The sequence below is a fragment of the Apis laboriosa genome, unplaced genomic scaffold (assembly GCF_014066325.1).
Source record: "Apis laboriosa isolate Shangri-la unplaced genomic scaffold, ASM1406632v1 scaffold21_cov150, whole genome shotgun sequence".
Classification (NCBI taxonomy): domain Eukaryota; kingdom Metazoa; phylum Arthropoda; class Insecta; order Hymenoptera; family Apidae; genus Apis; species Apis laboriosa.
The window spans coordinates 654170-672474 of NW_025222365.1; the positions used below are offsets into that span (position 1 = coordinate 654170).

The following is an 18305-nucleotide window of genomic DNA, read 5'->3' on the forward strand; positions in this document are numbered from 1 at the left end:
CAGGACGATTTTATTATGAAAATGATGTAGGGTGGCCGGTCTCCGGCGAAACCTCTTTCATTTTCGTAATCCCAGACAGAGTTTTGCCGGTGGTATTCGTGCTCTGATAATTTCCACCGCTATTCACGCCCCAGTTATCGCGGCTTCCACGCGGAACGCTCTAAATCGTTATCTTTCGCGGACGCAGCCCACCACAAAAGGACCGACCATCCCTTCCGTCGTTTTTAATTACAACGGTCTTCGAATCGGTTTGCCTTATCCGCTTGTCCTTCCACCGGATTTCATCCCTCGTTTTTTTCATCCACTCTTCAAAGGAAATTCGTGGAACGACTCGACGTCGATCCGCAATCGTTACTCGCGATAAAAATCGTCGAAAGACGCGTTTATAATTTTAAATTGCGAGCGATGTAAGATGATCTAAAGTATCAAGAAACTTCATTCCGTTAATTTCAATGTTTGCTTTGTGCTTAAAATGTGGATAATTTAGGAAAAAGTTTCAATCTATCATTTCGATGTCCATTGTTTTATTTTGAGCAGAATGGTGACAATAGATTAATATAGAAGACCTAGGGCCTTCTCTGAAATCTCAAAAAATTCATTCCTTCATTTTACTTGTTTCAATATCTATACTTTTGTTCTCAGCTCGTTGTTTGCGAGCAACAAGCCTAGAAATCTCAATTTCTCATTTCTCTAGTTTCGATAGTTGTAACTTTGATTCCAGCATTGCCCAATAACGTGCAATATAGCAGGCTTAATAGATTCTAAAGTTTGAAGCCTTCTAGAGCTACTTTCGCAGCTGATAACTTTTCCCTTCCTCACGAACAATGTTAATCCTTGAATCTACAACCTCAAAACAATAGATTAAACAACTGATTGACCTATTATAATTAATGACAAAATTCGATTTTGAAATTTTCATAGGGATCTAAAAACACTGTATCTAACTGTATCTAAAAACATTGTTTTCGAATCGAGAGGAGGAACTCTGTAGAAGTTCGCTGATCGATGGTGTTTCTAAGCGCGTCTTTCAAGCTTTCACCAACTTTCTCTATTTCTTATTCATCCCTTCAATTTCTTCCTCTCTTTTCCTCATCAAATACTACGCTCTTATTTCCATCATCCTCCCCTCAACGTCCCCTCTTTTCTTCTTTTCCCCAACTTGCGCATCCTTCTTTAATGTTTAATGTTCAATCGGAGCCGACTTGCTGAGCTCGGTGGAAACACAGGGGGGACGAACGGGAAGAGAGGGCGTATCAAAGAAAAAAAGAGAAGAAATCCACGAAGCTATAGACGAAAGGATAATTCGAATTAGCTACAATTCTTTTTTCTTGCCTTCCTTCCTGCGTAATAGTTATCTTCTTTCCCTCTCCGCTTCCACTTGCCTCGAATTTTCTTCACCCTGCGCCTCGAAGTATTTATCCACCCCCTTTCTTCTTTTCCGATTTCAATTTAAACGCGACACTCCTATGGAAAAAGACACTTTTTCCTCCTTCGTGCTCGTCACACTTCATTCTCGAGATGCGTCCCTCCTCTTATTCGAAGCGTCCGCTTCTCATTTCCGTGTCCAGAATTCGCTACTTCTACCTCGATATTCTATGTAATATGTCGCCAATGAACTATCGTCTTTTGATTCACTTTCGTTCGTCCTTTCGGCAAACTTTCGCGCTTCTTTCCCACGAAGAGAAACTTATACACACGCATCGTACAAGTTTTCGTATTCATTACGAAATTTAACGAAAGAAGGAGAGAGAGAGAGAGGGAGACACGTTTAACACGGTCAATAATTAATCACCGTCGAGGATGGATTTTAATTAATTTCGAGAGCCGATCTGTCAACCGACGGCTGGTCGCCCACGTACGGGGTTGTATCACTTGGTTGGATAATTCTTGCGGCGCGATAGATCGATTCCTCGTCGTCTCGTGGCTATCTTCTTCCGTCATCGCGTGTTCCGTCATCAAAGACATCGTAGTCAAACCTCTTGGAGAATCTGCCTTGGAGCGGACTGAACGTCAGACTGAACGTGATGACATCGTGAAATATGCAAGCGCTCGGCTATGGCGCGGTTAGTTACCCTCGGTCTCGGTCCGTGTTTCCAACCTTCCTCCTGTTTCCTGGCTTTCGTCGAGGTCTCGTCGCTTTTGGATAATTTTTTCTTGGGAAAGAATTTGAATTTGAAACTGATTTCGATAAATAGATAGTTTCTTTCTTGTTTGTTTTATTGTTTTATTGTAATTTTTTAAAGGGAAGATTGTAAAGTGAAGGATAAATAAATTAATTATGGGGAGTATTTTTATGTAGATCGTTTGATTTCTTTCGTCGAGGTCTCGTGAGAAAAGAGAGCATTGAAAAGAGAGCTTTCTTTCTTATCCTAATTTATCGTTTTAGGCAATTTCAGAAAGGTTGAAGAATAAATAAATTAATTATAGAAAGTTTTTGCATCCACTTCAGGAGGAGTCAAATATTCGAATTGAGTTTTTATGTCGATACAGTTGTTTTGATTTATTCTTTAATTTTAGACAGTAAAAGTAAATTAATTACGGACAAAACATCAGAATTCTTTTTGCTTTTATATCCCGACGTTTATCACAGGAATTCATGAATATCTTCAGTTGTTCTTTTACGACGTAAAAAAAAGAAATGATCGTAAAAAATGAAAAGCTTTAATAGAAGATTGTCGATGGTAATCCCTCTCGTTGTAAATACTAAAAGTGAAGGCAGAAAAGAGTTTGACCAAGCTCCTTTTTTATTTCGATTTTCATATCCTCGTAACAGAGGGTTAAAGAGAGTCACTCCGTTATCGTATTAAGCAGATTCCAGCCTTGATACTTGATTAATTTCTCGGAAACCGTCTGCAAGAGCAATTCTCTAATTAACTCGAGCACCGTACAACAACCATTGTTCCTCGCATTATACAATCGTTTATTAGTTCTTGCAGACCCGTAACTCGTAAAGACAGACTTTCATTTCATAGAGACATTTAACTTTTTCTGATTTTTCTTCAATAGCACGACGAGCACACGACATAAATTCGTATCGAGCTGTATTATTTATTAACCACAAGAATAAATTGAAAAAAAGATTTAAATATTTTAAAAATTGAATCCTCTTTGACGTTATTACCTCACTTATTGTGGAATTAAACAACAACAAAAAAAAAAACAACAAGATTCAACCAGTAGCAATTTGGCCCACGAACAAATATTTATGCTTTTCGATATTTTTTCACGCGAAATATTCCTCAAAATGTTTCAATTTCGCCGCTTTCGTCGTTAAAATTCGTTCATTTCGATCGGTTTGATCGCGAATGCCGGCCACGTGAAACGCCACGTTAAACGAGGAACGATCGCACAGGGATGATCACACGCACTATCCTTTTACGCTCCCGTGGATGGAAAGGGGACCCTTTTTTTTCGAGAAAAAGAAAGGAAGGGACGAGAAGGATGAAAAGATCAACGATCATCATCCTTTCGACATTACGCAAAAGTTGAATCTCTTTTAATTGGTCGCAATTTTAATGGACACTCGCGGAAAGGATAGAGAAAGAACGGCCATTTATCATCCTCCATTTTCTACGATGCCTTCGTAATAGGTGTCAACCGCGATGAAAGATCGTTCTCGATGAATCTGTACTTAATTCACTGTTGAAATTCCACGATTCAACGAGGAGATTCTCGAGGGAGATTAAACGAGGCAGCTACGCGCGATCCACGGATTCTTCGGCTATCCGCAACCGGTCGTCGTTCTGTTTCACTTCTTCTTCTTCTTCTTCTTCTTCTTCCTTTCCTTTTTTTTTTCGATCCCTTTTTCGCTCGCGACGAAAGGATGGCACTTCTTTATTATTTATTCGGGATTGAAAACAGTGACTTCGTAACCTCGATTTAATTACTAAGTTCCAATTAAAGGGGAAGTTTCAACGTCTCTTTTGGAATTTCCAAAACAACGTCGCTCTTTGTACTTTCGTTCTTATGTGCTCGAGATTTTGCAAGATGACGTGAAGTGGCTTGGGAAATTTTACGATGAAAATTTTTTAATAAATAGATAATTCGAAAAAGAATGGACACCATTGAATTACTTTCCTTTCTGTTAATCACATATTTCGTTTTTTTATTTCATTTCCGAAGAAAGAAGAGAATTATTTGCCTATCGTGAAAAGTAATCACGATTCAAAAAAGGGATTGGAGAATTATCTTCTCCTGTTAATTCCATTCTTTTTTTCTTGCAAAAAGGATAGAAAAATATCGTATGCCGTTCAATTCTATAAATTTCCCGTTAATGTTCGTGTAATATTCTAAATCATCATTTCTGAAAAATATTTGATTCTCGATCAACAGAAGCGAAGCCGGTGAAAATCTCGCGATAAATCTGGCCATATTTTCTTGGTAGCGACACTCCTCGAGATTTATTCGAGCAAAAACTCGAAAGACGAACGAACGTTCCTCGATGGCTCGTTTCAATTTTACTTCGTCAGGGGAAGAAAGATCGTGGATGGAAAAGATTCAAGGATCGAGGCAATCGCGAGACTTCGCACGAAAACGCGTGCACACAAATGTACAAAGACACAGATGTACAGATACTCTGTCTGTTTCTAGGGGTTGAAATTCGTATAACCGGGAGAAGAGAAATCCTCGATTTCTTCGTCGACCTCCTCCTCCTTCTCTTCTTCTTCTTCTTCTTCTTATGCTTCTTGCCTCTCCCGAGCCAGCACTTACGAGAATTATAATTTTCCCGATTCCCGACGAAAGTTTCGTGACTAAGCTGCCAAGGGAGGGTTCTCTCCCTTTTTCGCCCTTTCAGAACCGATCTGTCTCGAAACCCCACTTGGTTTACCTTGTTACGGTTGGTCGCGGCCCAACCCTCGCGAGATCGCTCTTTGACGATCGTGAGTCTGTGGAAATGGGCAAGGGGCGACAGATACGAGATTACGAGATACATTTAATCATTCGCCCCTTTAACGGAATCCGAGGATGTTGAGGATTTCTTTTTGATCGAGCGGATTTGGTAATCGAATTACTTAACAATTTTCCTTCCACGAGAATCAATGTAACCTTTGGATCTTCATCTATATAATTTAGATTTTTTGTATAAAATTGAAACGTAGTCTTCTGAGAAGAATGAAATAGATTTCGTTTAATTTTTATATGGACTCCATTCTGAATTTTCCATTTTATTTAATTTATTTTCTCAGTGATCATTTGTTTAAACAATTTGTTTAAACAAAAATTATTGATAATTAAAATTATTAATTATTAAATTAATAATTTATTATTATTATTAATTTAATTATTAAATTAATAATTATTAAATTAAAATTATTAAATTATCCACGTATCTTAAACACATTAGAAGGAACTTAATTCAAATTGAAAAATCTGCCTTCCCAATCTTCCTCTCGCTCTCCATCTTCTTTAAAACCGAAAGGAATCCCGAAGCGTCTTCCGCCAGTCTTCTCCGTCCAATCTTTCCACGTGTAACTAAATGGACAGTAACTTGTTTCATACTGGCCCACTGGTTAATAAAAGGTGTTGTAAAATCCAGGAGGGGGCGCGCGCGATCAGTCACGGCAGCAACCTCTTTCACGCTAGGCCGGGGCGTAATATCGCGCTGAATTTATATCCGGGGCCCCTGACACCAGCAGGGATGCGTCGCTTTAATATTTTCGCAGCTCGTGTCGGCGCGCACGGTGTGTTGGGTCGCCACCACGGAACGCCGGTTTTGGAGTGGGGAGGAGCGTTGAGTTTTTCCACGTTTCATCATTCACGGGGCGCTTCGAAACGCCGTTCCGCCTTTTCTCCTCCTTCGTTCCCTCTCTCGCGTGTACAACGCGCCTCGATGAACGCGCCCGATCCACTCTATTTTCATAACAATCGTCCCAGCAAATATTAAAACGGGGCCGTTTGTTTAATCCATTTAACCGAGCGACCGGAATATCGTAACGGAGGCGTATCCTCGAAAGGCAAACGGAAACTCCGGTGATTTCGACCGGATCGGATCGATTGTTAAACGCGTTATTGGTGTTTATCCGATGTGGCGGAAATAAATAAATATTTTTTTGCGCGATGCAGTTTTTTTTTTCGATATCCGAATGTATATCGTGTATATATATATATATGTATATCTCTCTATATTATCCGAACGTTGCATTGTTTGTTTTGTTTTGTATTATTTTAGTTACATTGTTTTAAATTGTCACGATGAATAAGAAGAAGACAGAGATGAAAATTTTAAGAAAGCTAACCACGGTTATACGAAGAACTCTGACAATTATAATAACTACGAATAAATGTTATTTTAAATAAAGTAACTTTATTCGAAATTTTAATTAATTAATTTTCCAACCTGTTTCGACTCTGTTAAAAAGTTAACGCGATACACTTTTTCATACCCTCCTTCAGAAATTACAAACTTTTACAATTTTATTCCGAGTATCCGAAAATAGAGGCAGACGATCGCAGTCAGATACATTTGGTGGGGAGAGGGGGATGGTAAAACGATTTGAATAAGCAAAGAAAATCGTAATTTTGTAATTAATCGTGCGAATCGATTCGTAATGGATAATATTTCTCGCGATGGTGGCTCGGAATATTTTTCCACGCGAAAGTTGAAAGCATGGAATTGCGTACAACTGGAAGACCAGGAACGTTGTTTCTGAATCGGGTTGCGTTTGCCGCGTCCTCAGTGTCCTCTTTGAAGATATATGGGGATGATGCCGGCCGAAGCACCTGTCTCCCCATAAAAGCTTTAAAAGCAGTCCCATGCCCGGCAAAGGAGTATCTATGCGACGCAGGAGAAATGTTTCGTTGTTCTCTCTGACGGCCAAGTATTAAAAACTGACGGAATTAAAAAAAAAAGAAAAGAAAAAAAAAAGGAAAAAGAACGACGGAGTTTTCGCACCGCATACGCTCCATTATCTCGCATATTTTTGCGCTTTAATTTTCTCCTCTCGTTGCGCACGAATTTTTTCGCAACCGGTGCGAGTAAATGTTTAACGATCTTTCTCGAGAGAATTAAGAAACGATTTCTCCACCGGATTCTTTTGTTTAATTCTTTTATCGTTTTGTTTGGATAAATGAGATCGTGAGATCGTGATCTGGAAACACGTATATGTAAATATTTCGAATACGAAAGTGAGTGGTACGAAAAGAATTATATTGTCTTCAGGGACGTGTTATAATATAAGATAGGATTTTTAGATAGGAATTATATATTCTACATGTTTAGGCAAAATCGAATCATTTTCGAAACATTGTTTTACTCGTATCGAATATAAAAATTGAATTTTCCGACGAGGAAAACGAGTAACGAGCCGACACATTTTACATTCTCGAAATCTTTGACCCACCGTACGCGTTAATGATCCTTTCAACCTCGACCTGATTGCTGTTCGACGATCGAAACTTTGCCCCGCTTTTTGCCCGACCGAACGAAGAGGAACTCGTATTTATAGCCTTCCTCATAACCTTCCTCATAATCCACCGTCGTGATTTTTATCGTCGAGCAGTTATCGACGTGCCACTTGTCGTCATTGTCCTCACCTTCTCGCCTTCTTGGCGAAATGAAGGAAAGGAAAAAGAGAAAGAAAAAAGAAAGAAAGAAAAGAAGAAAGAAAAAGCGACACAGGTGGAAAGATGGAAGAGAGAGAATATTTGAAACACAAGCGAAAGGAAGGTACTTAAGTTTCTCCCTTGAAAGAGGGAAAGTCATACAGAGGGATGGAAGGTTCCGGCCATAAGAGGGACTCTCTTTTCAGTAACGCTCCTCATTGTTGCGCAATGCACAGAGACTCGCGGTCTGGAAGTAAGATATTAGCTGTGGAACAATTCGCGACCTTCGTTCTTACGGTGAATCACGATGAAAGTTAAATACACGAGATATCCAGAATTTTTCCGCGCCTCGAAGGAACCGCTCGAAAAACCGGCTCTGTTCGTCCTGGAACTTGTTTCCTCGTAATTGCGGTAGAATGGAGGGGAAAAAAGTGCACGCTGGAAAAATCTTTTCCCGAGGAATATTGCTCGTTTTATTTCAATTACCGTAGTCTCGTAAGTTTCGCGCTGCATCGACTGTAATTCGCCCTGTTTTTGCCCCCGAAATTGGTGAGATTCCTAGATTTCTTTTTTTCTCCCCCCCCCTTTTTCTTTATTTTCCATTTAATGCTTCCTCGTTTCCTTTCGCTTGCTTTTAACATTCTTATAAAACAGAAATTAATGACACGACTTATATATCTTCCGCGAACGATCTTGACTTTTATGACCTTAAACTTGAAGAACTCGCGGTCATCGAATAATATCGAAAAAGAAAAAGAAAAAAAAAAAACACCAACGACAAAAAACTGAAAGACTCTTACGATATGCGTGGAAAGAATGTATGAAGAAACATTGAAGAAGAGTGGAAAAAAATATTATGTCTGGATAGAAAAAGAAAGGCGGTTAGTATAATGGGGAGGGTCATGGCCCTCTCGATCAAGGCTGGATCGCGTAGGTAGCGTAGGAGGGGATCTCTGAATAGAGTTTACCCCGGTGAATTCAATTTCGTGGATAAAAAGAACCGCGATCGTTCGGCTCGATCGTCTATGCACAGAGACGACACGATCGACCAAGTCCTATGGTCATGGGAAAAATAGGGGAAAATCGTCGCGTTCCAGTCGGATATCACCGGCTTTGGGGAATACCTTTATCAATCGATAACTCGACCTCGGCTGGAATTTTTCTCCTCGTGCATATATGTGTGTATCCAACATTTTTCAAAAGATCGAAGCTTTTTTCTTTTCCTTTTCCTTTTTCTTTTTTCCACGATCCACGAGCAAACTCCCCCACCCGGGGCGGGGTTAAAATCCGTTGAAAGGGAACGCGAGGGCAAGGGCGAGGGCGCGGACAATGACGAGCAGATTAAGGGACAGACGTAGACAATACAAGTGTGAGATTACATTTTGTCAAACGCAAAAACGGTGTAATTAAATAGCGGCGAATGTGGAAGGGCACGGGGTATCTAATGGAGTAAAGCTCCTCTCTTATCTGCTCCAATGTATGACACGTCCTTTCCATTATGCGTCCGACGGACTCATTTAACCGGATCCCGCGTGTTCCATCGAGCGAAACAAACGTACCTTCTGCGGACAAGCTCCGGTAGAAAGAGAAAGAAAAGAGAGAGAGAGAGAGAGAGAGAGAGAGAGAGAGAGAGAGAGAGAGAGTGAGAGAGCCACTCGAGATCAGCTCGATATTTACCTAGGCTGGTGAACACGCTCGCTGTTAATTCGCTGAATAAACTTTTTCGCGAGGAAAGGCCACTTTGCCGCGGGGAATTGGAGTCTTGGAGGAAGAACACTCGATCAAACCTGTGCTTCGAGAATCCCTGGTTTCTGGTTACCTCCACTCTTGCCCACAGATAGTTCCAAATGATTCTTCAGTTTAGAGGGAAGCGGAGGGGTGAATTACTCGCTGGCTACTTTGAAGGCTAGGTCGCGCGTTTGATTTCTCCGCATAGAAACGGTTTCAATAACGAATTGAACGAATATAAAATTAAATAGATTGTAAAAAAATAGATTATTGCGGATGATATTGGAAAGGAAAGGGGAGAGGATAAATAAGGAACTGGAGAAAGAATGGAGAAAAAAAAGGAGATTAAGAAAATCTGGTCGCCGATAACCAGATTTTGAAAAAAAAAAAGAATATAATATCAGAATCATTCGTAGATTCAGATCCACGAAGCATCATCGTCTTCGATGCACAGTGGAGAGAAATTTGACGGAGAAGTGTTTCTCTATTATACGTTATTCCAGTGTGATAATTGGGAGTGTGATAATAAACGAGGAGATCGTTGGCCTACGAGAGCGATCGATAATTAAAAATTGTCTTAACAAAGGGATATATCCGCTCGATCGGATTTTGAACGGTGGAGAGACGATCGATCAATCGTTACCGATTAATCATCGACGTTAATGGATGACTGGTGAACGCGGCGCGCCGCCACCGGGGAACGCTCGACCCGATCGAATCGTTAACGTGCCCCGCAACAAAGAAGCGCGTCGATAAGCTCGAAGGCAGTGGCGCGTTAACAGGGGTTAAGTGCTATTAAAAGCCGGTGTACGTTAAAAACCGTGCAGGAGATAGAACGAGAAGAAGCGCGACGACGCCTCGCTGTTACAACACCGCCCCTCCCCCTCCCCCGAGCGGAAGCTAGCTTGAAAACAATTGTTCCTCGATCAAGGATGCTGCCGCGTCTTCGAGATAATGGCTGCGATGTTAGAAACTCGTTCGAACGATTAATTATCCCCGGGGCAAATTACGCTTTTGTGTTTCTTGCTTACGTATCCGACGAACGTAATCGAATTCTGATAAAAAAAGAGGATAGGTCAGGGATGGTTAAACCGTGTGATAGCTGTGTTCCCTATATTCTAGATCTTAGTTATAAACAGAGAGAAAGTTTCTTATATAATAATTTACATGACGATTTATTTGCAATTCTTCTTCGTCCAAAATTAATTGTGAATAATTTACGTTACGGTTAATCGCTCGAGATCTCTGCGACACTTAAGAAAGAATTTCCAAGCAACAACGTTGATCTTTCCGGCTCGCTCGCCGCATAAGCAGACAATTAAAAAAAAAAGAAACTCGATCGACCCTTTGCGTATTCCGCGCGCGCACCGTCTGCTCGCGAAAAAAAGCGATTTCCGAGGGTATCCGTGCGCACGAGATTCCAACGATTCGGCTCCTCGAGTTGGAAAAACGCGTTCCCTCCGCCAGGATTCGCGTCGCCGCATCTTTCGTCTTTCATCTTTCTTTCGTCATAATCCTTGCGAAAAGGGGGCGAGGGGAGGAAAAAAATAAGCTGGAAGAAATGTCTACGATCCGCGAGAGAGAGAGAGAGAGAGAGAGAGAGAGAGAGAGAGAAACGAGGGGGTGGAAAGAGGGCACAGCATTGACATTGACTTTCCTTTCGGGGATGGAAGGGGGAAGATAGGTGGAAAAAAAAGGGAGGATGCTGGCAGGTGGTAGCCGTGGAGAAGGCGGAATGGCGGGCTGAGAACGGGGGCGTAATGCTAGGCGACCAATTGCGCGGAAGAAAATTATGGCCGGCCGCGTGTACCCATCCTCGGGGTAACGTAATTTCATCGGGAGGACTGCTCTGCGACACGGCTTTGATAATAAAGGGACAACGAACCGGGATTACGGCGTGTTCATTGTCTTCTTGCCGGGGATCGGGTAACAGATTCTTGGCTGGATGTTGATAAACCCCTGGTGCAGGGGTTGAAGGTTGCCTGGGATATAAGAAAGGGGAAAGAATAATGGAGGAGAGTTAATGTAATTAATCGTGGAAAATAGAGGACTGTATATATATTGTTTTTTTTTTTTAAATTATTTTCGCGTGAAAGTAATTCTGAACTGAAAATTTGAGAGTATGTTAAATAAATAAAACTACGATGAATCTATATTCAAGCATGAAATTGAAAAATGGTGAGCAATGCTATGCATTCGTTGGCTGGAGCTGAGTAGCAAACAGCGAAACTATCATATCCAGGAGTATTGAATTCTCTGAGACCATTACAATCCCTTCTAAATATTCAGCTTACGAACAGATCCTTTGATGTACCGCTTCCAGAGCTTTTCGCTGTTGAAATATTCACACTATCGATTTGTTAACTTGATAATATACTTGTTTGCCAACTGATCGTAAATTATTCGCGAACAGCAGCGAATTGCACGCGACATTAGATAAAGAAATCGATCTTCATTATAATACTTTGAATCTATCTTTACATAACAACTAAAAACTTGCCATCAATATGGATACCTATTTATTTAGATCTATTTATTTATAAAAAAAAAAAAGAAATAATAATAAAGATCAGGAAGTGATTCTCTGTAATTTTTTCAGATGCTGACCAATCCTTGCCAAACTTCCTTTTCATTCTAATACAATTCCTTGGTGAAAATTGTATATGAATTTTATATCCATAAGGCAAGCGTTGCCAAAAGGTTCGACGAATACAAGGTAAAACATTTTTAATTCGCATTTTAAAATAATTTATTCGTCGCGCCAAACAATGTCGAAGATGAAGTTGTTGGATTTTTGCATTGATCCATCCACGCGTATGAAGCGCACGAGAAAATGGAGATACGAATTGAAACGAATCGATCGTCGAGCGAGTCGCGTTATCGGTCCTTTTGATTACCCGATCGTCGAGTTTTCGAATATATCGTTCGGTTTCGGATAGGCTCATCTATCATTCCGGGCAACGGTACAACGGGCGCCTACGTAAAGGAGATACCCGGCTATGTCTCGAGTATGTATCGATAATTCATCGCGTGCCACGAGATACTCGTTCAAGATGAATTTCGTGCCTCGAAACCGATAATCCATCATTCGAACGGAATTCGATAAACCGCGTATATCGTCCAACCAGGTGATAAAGTTTCCCTTACACCCCAAGTAATCTGTCTACGAATGATCGTGTTCGATTTGCTTGATATCTCGCCTAGGAAATAGCCAGCCAACGACAATAGTTAACAATTTTCCAAAGAGGCTTAGGGAAGATTTATCGGGACTGAAGCGGTCCCCACATTCCATGGTTATTGATTTTCGATAAGTGCGAGAAACAATCGTGAAATGCGGCGAAAAATGCAAATGGATTAAGAAATACGTAGGAAATTCTTTCCCATCTCTCGTATTTTCTTGGAAAACGTCAACACGATTGTGTTGTTCACGCATCGAACGTATCGTGCAATTTAATTAAATTCATTAATATCGTAAAATCAATATTTTCCTAGCACGTAGATGTAGACAAATATGTATAAAAATAGATAGAAATTCTGTATTCTCGAGATATTATCGCACTTTGTTCAAAAGAGAGTCGCAATTAATGCGTTTAATCCCCATTAGAATCGATGGTAGTTGAGAGTGAGATTTGAAGAAACAGAAATAAGTAATCGTTCCTCGATTAAATCGTGTCAAGTCTGGAACGGGTCTGTATTCAGTGTCGTTGCGTTTAATTGCACGCGTAGATTATAACGAAAACTAGACAGTTTTGTAAATAATTGGAAAGCAAGTGCGGTGCAGTTCGATGCGGAGAGGCAGAGTCTGGTTGCTTAAATAATTATATTTCCCCGGATCTCATTAGTACTTATGTTTCGCGGCCATTCTCCCGCGCTTAACATTTCCGAAATTACCTAAGAAACCGGGATTGTTACCTCGAAATGTTGTTTACTTTCACAAGCAACAAGCTTTAGAGCGAACGATCCAACTCGTTTCTAACTCTTGCTTTTTCAGATTCTACTCGTTATGCGGTGTATATTCGAACGAAAGAAAAAGGATTGAGACTTTCGAAGTAAGTATAAATCTTTGTCTCTGTGGTTTGAATAAAGAACAAGAGGAACAAAAGGTTTGATCGATGAAAGGCGCGATGAATGTTTTGTCGAGGATACTGTTCGAGAGCGAAACTTTTCGAGAATATTCTTTTTCGCAAATGGACATTGTGTTGGGAGTGAAGGAAATTAGTCACCCTCGATGTAGTATATATTCATTCGTTCAAAAAAAAAAAAAAATGTTTCGAAAAGTTTTATACATCCTTAAAGCAAAGCTAATATATTTGAAAATAAATTTTTCATGAGTTGTTCTCGAAAAGTCATTTGTTACCAGGGGATACTCTGGTCGAGAATGAAAGTCACTGTTCGACGCTCATTTTTAACGGAACGTCGATTTGTGAAAAATTTTCTTGAGAGAGATTCGTTCACTTTCGAATGTATTTCCGCACCCCGACATCGATAGGATGGAAACGAAATCCGTCCGAATATTTTTTTTTTTTTTGCGCGTAGTGCATGTAGTTTAGAAATTATTGAGGAATTTTTACGTAGGTAAGGACATCAATTCCCATCACCTGCATTGCGCATCCGGTTTCGCCGTGTATTCGCACTTCTATACGGATGGATGGAACGTCCCACGTGCTTGGACAGGATACAAACACGGATCCAAGAGCAATGACATGCACTCATGGTACCGCATGAAATATTCCATTGGCCCGGCTACGTGATATTCGCAGACGCACGGAATATTCCTTTGTATCTTTGTCTACAGGTGACACGGCTAAAGTGCACTTTTCTCCAAGCGACGAATGAAAAATGAGAGGACCAGTGGACGGATAACGGGGAAGAAACGGTCAGACACGCGATTCGTGGATACGTACAAGTTTTTCCCGAGCAAAAGAAAAGAATTAATGAGACTGGATGGTTGATTCTTATAAAAAGAAAAAAGAAATAAAAAAAAAGGAAGAGAAAGGAAGAAGGAGAGGGAGAAGAAAAAGGAGAATTGGTACAAGGGAAAAGAAAAGTATCGCGAGAATGAAAGTTTCTCTTCCAACTGGGCAAGTGTATCTTCACGGTCTAAAGTCGCGTGAATCGTTCGTCGGCCTTTTTTCCCTTTCTCTTCTACTTCTTTTCGTAGTAAAGAGAGATGGCAAGCGTTAACTTCATAATATAAATTTTCTTTCCATCCGACACAAATGGATAAAATCGAAGAAAGCGGAACAAATATCCTTTGTTCGCGAAGTTTCGCGAAAATATTTTCACGATATTGATGTTTCTTTCGTGAAAGGATCTATTTTTATTTTCATTCCCTCTATATATTATTTGCATATTCAAATATTATTATTCTTCTATTACAAATGTAAGGAAATATAAGGAGAATTTTTGCGATCAGTTACAAAACAGTAAATTGATTCACAGAATGGCTCGATTCGATCATCGTTAGAATGAAACCTTATCATCGATTGCTATCACGAAACCCTCGCAAATCAAGATTACGTGAGCTGTGTCGTTCTCGCCTTAACCTCGTTTCTCTTAACTTCTTGCCACTCATCTATGTCAAATCAGGTAATTTCAGTTAAGTGGTTTTGTGAAAAACGTTCGAAGCAAACCGGTATTTCGTTAAACAACGCTGCTTTACGTTATCCCATAATTTCTGTGAAGACGAGCATGAGAAACGAAACCTTCGTCAATTTAACATTCTTCTTTTTTCGTCCGTTCTTCAATTTCTGTTTCATTCTTCTTCCACGTCTTTGATTTGTGGTGGTTTACTCTTAACAGGCAACAGAATATCTTTTGCAATTACACTACAATTTCATTTCATTCATTCACTAAAAGTATTAACGCAAAACTACAATAATTTAATGATAATGAATAATTTTTATGTGTTGAAAGTTAAATTATAATAAATTAGTTACAAAAGAGAAGAAAAAATATTAATTAAATAATTAATTATATTAATTTTATTAGAGTTATATTTAGAGTTTGTTAAATTATGACTAGTGTAAATTAAACAAGGTATGCTTGAATTGAAAATAGAAAGCAACACAACAGCGTTAATTATGGGTTGGGTGGCAACTAGTATTATAATTGTGTCGGGAAAATTACACTCTCAAATATACTGGCATCGTTATAGAAACATTTACAATTACCGCAGACACAGCTGCAATTTCATTCTGCATACTCTATTCGTATTCCCTCTGTACGTATTTGTCGTCATAAACCGAGCAAAGAAAAATACGCATCTTTTATGCAACGATATAAATCGTTAATGCAGCCATTGTGCTTTTTATTAAAAATAAAAATAGTAATATATTATTTATCTGCATGCTTTTTGTCGTGTTAAGTTTCAACTGTGACCACGGTGCATGCGTCGTTTTGAATAGACCAATAGGAGAGTACGGCGCGAACGCATCAGCCAATAGGAACGACGGATAGTAAATAAGCAGTTACGCGGCGCACGGTCGGGACGCCGAGTGGCGCGCTGCTCGCAGTACCGCGACAACCCTCGAGCTAAAAGCATCGTATTGATGCTGTCGGTGACCCGTGCGTGAATCGTGTCGTGAAACGTGAGAACCTCCTTCCCCTTTTCGTTCTCGTGATCCGACCAAATTCGTACGCAGTGCTGTGGCAGTGCGTCGCTCCTTTTTATCTTTCACTGTCTCTCTCCACCTTTCGTTGTCGCACATCGAAAACTTGCGTGAAATTGCGGTAGACGCTCGCGCCATTACGTGTCCCTCCGTACCTTGTTCGTTCTTCGACGAAAATAATTGTATTTACGGGTATTCTTTACGAATTTTGAGCACGAGTTTTTCTCGCGATGTCTGTGAGTGATATGTGAGTTGTGTTCTCGTCGTTCTTCTTCCCGACTGACATTGTTCATCCTTCTCGGAGGAAGGGAAGGAGTGACAAGCCGAAAAATCAAGCATCGCGAATAAGGTAAGATTTTTTAAGTGATACAATACGTTTATTAATCTTAAATAGTAATTATTATAATATGGTTATATTTGACTAATTTTTAATTGTGTTCAAAAAATTGCGTTCGAAAAATGCGTTCGAAAAATGCGTTCGAAAAATTGCGTTCGAAAAATTCCGTTCGAAAAATTGCGTCGTAAAAATATATCGCGAATGATGCTATAGAATATACAATGGCGTATAATATACATACATATACGTATAATACGCGTTTCGAATTGTTTTTATGGTTTGTTGACATCTGACTCGTTCGATTCAGTTTTCCAAGAATTTTCGTCAGGTAGGGCATTTGTTTTCAAACGTATATGTACATTCTATGTTTCTCGTTTTGTTTTCTTTTCTTTTTCTATACTATTGCGTCTTGTTTTCCATAATACATTTGCTGCGTAATATCGAATTACTTCGTGGCATAGCCACGCTTAATGGACGTTATACGATTGAAAAAAATAAAAACCGTTACTTTCTTTTATGATTAGCTATTTTTCTAATCTTTTCTCAACCATAAGCAAAATATATTTTTTTTTCGTTCTATTGTACAGAAGCTTTATATAATAATAGTTTTTAAAGTCTCGATTTGTACGAGAAAATCGAACGTAACTAACTTCAGAGTAAAAAGACTTCATAACGAATATTATTAGGTGAAACACAAGCAAATATAACACAAGGAAATACACGGTATACTATTCTGCGGTAGATTTGTGGATTTGTTACCGAAAGTTTGTAACCTGAAACAATTATACTTCAATTGGATCGTTCCACGTTATGCCTCTGTCAATAGATTGTATAGTTAGACTATTTAGCTCGTTATCATCGCGTATAGAGTATATGTATTCGTTTCAAATTCGAAAATTTGAACATTGTATAGTTTTAAAAAAAGTGGCCTGTTAACGATATAACGATAGTTTCACTTGCAATTTTCAATTTTTTCTCTCGTAATTGGTCGGTAGTCTAACTTAATAACTTTTTTCCATTTTCGAGTGTTCGAAGAGCGAAAGTTTGTTTTCGCAATAATTTTCATGCTGATGGAAGTGTAATTGCCCCAGTTTTCGGTCCTTTTATGTGTTCCAGTGGTTGAATATATGACAATGTCGCGAAACATTTCTCGATTGAGTGCATTGAAAAATGAATTTGATTGTCGATGGTGCGCGCTTTATACGATTACCTAGCTTTCGTGGCTTTCGAAAAAGATATAGGTTAGAATGGTTGTCGTTGTGTCGATATACAAAATAAACTAAGAATTTGATGGAAAAGGAAAAAAGTTTTGAAATCAACTTTCCAAAAATAATGTCAGGTTAAAATAATCGTTAATTCTTTCGAACACATCGATCATTTTATCGATCGATCATTATAGTATATTTATAATTTCAATTTAACGCGTTCACCAATCAAATCATCCATCTCGATATTTTTCAGAAATATTACAGGATTTGATTTCATATTAACATGCTTATTAATCGATTCTCAATCAATTATTTCCTACTAGAAATTATGTGTATATCCATCAAAGTGTAATGCTCTGTTGCGCTTCTCATTACCATTTCTCCATTTAATTATCGAGAATGTATTAATTAATTGTTATTATCGTTAATTCTTTCACCTCTCTTCCCACGATTATTCGCGTTCGTTCAACGTGTCTTTCATATATCAGATAACAGTATTATGAAAGATATCTTTATATATAATTAATCGCTATCGTTGTTCCTTTTATTATTTTTACAATTGCGGATTCTTGGAATAAACGAATCAGATATTAGGTTTAAAACATTCTTTCAAAATTTTTATAATATTTATAATTTTCGTTACTCGCATTTCAAACGTTTTCAAACATTTCTCGATGAACGAAAGATGGAATCGTGATATCGAAATTGGAATAGATAAAAGTAAAAGGGTATCGAGGATGGATTATGCTTTAGTGGAAAGTTAACGACTTTTCGAAAGGAATAGGGATACAAGTTTCACTTATACTCCGTGTACTTTTAAAACACGGCTTCTTCGGGCTAAAAGTGGTCGAAATTTGTTCGGTTCATCGGTCCATATCG

General features: G+C 39.1%; 1 protein-coding gene across 1 annotated transcript in view; it reads left to right on the top strand.

Annotated features, from left to right (window-relative positions):
• Positions 1–15576: 15576 nt before the first annotated feature.
• Positions 15577–18305, top strand: part of LOC122712813 — a 178370-nt gene continuing 175641 nt past the window's right edge. The window contains exon 1 of the mRNA XM_043932728.1: positions 15577–16230. The gene's annotated coding sequence lies outside the window, so the exon portion shown is untranslated. The remainder of the gene's footprint in view (positions 16231–18305) is intronic.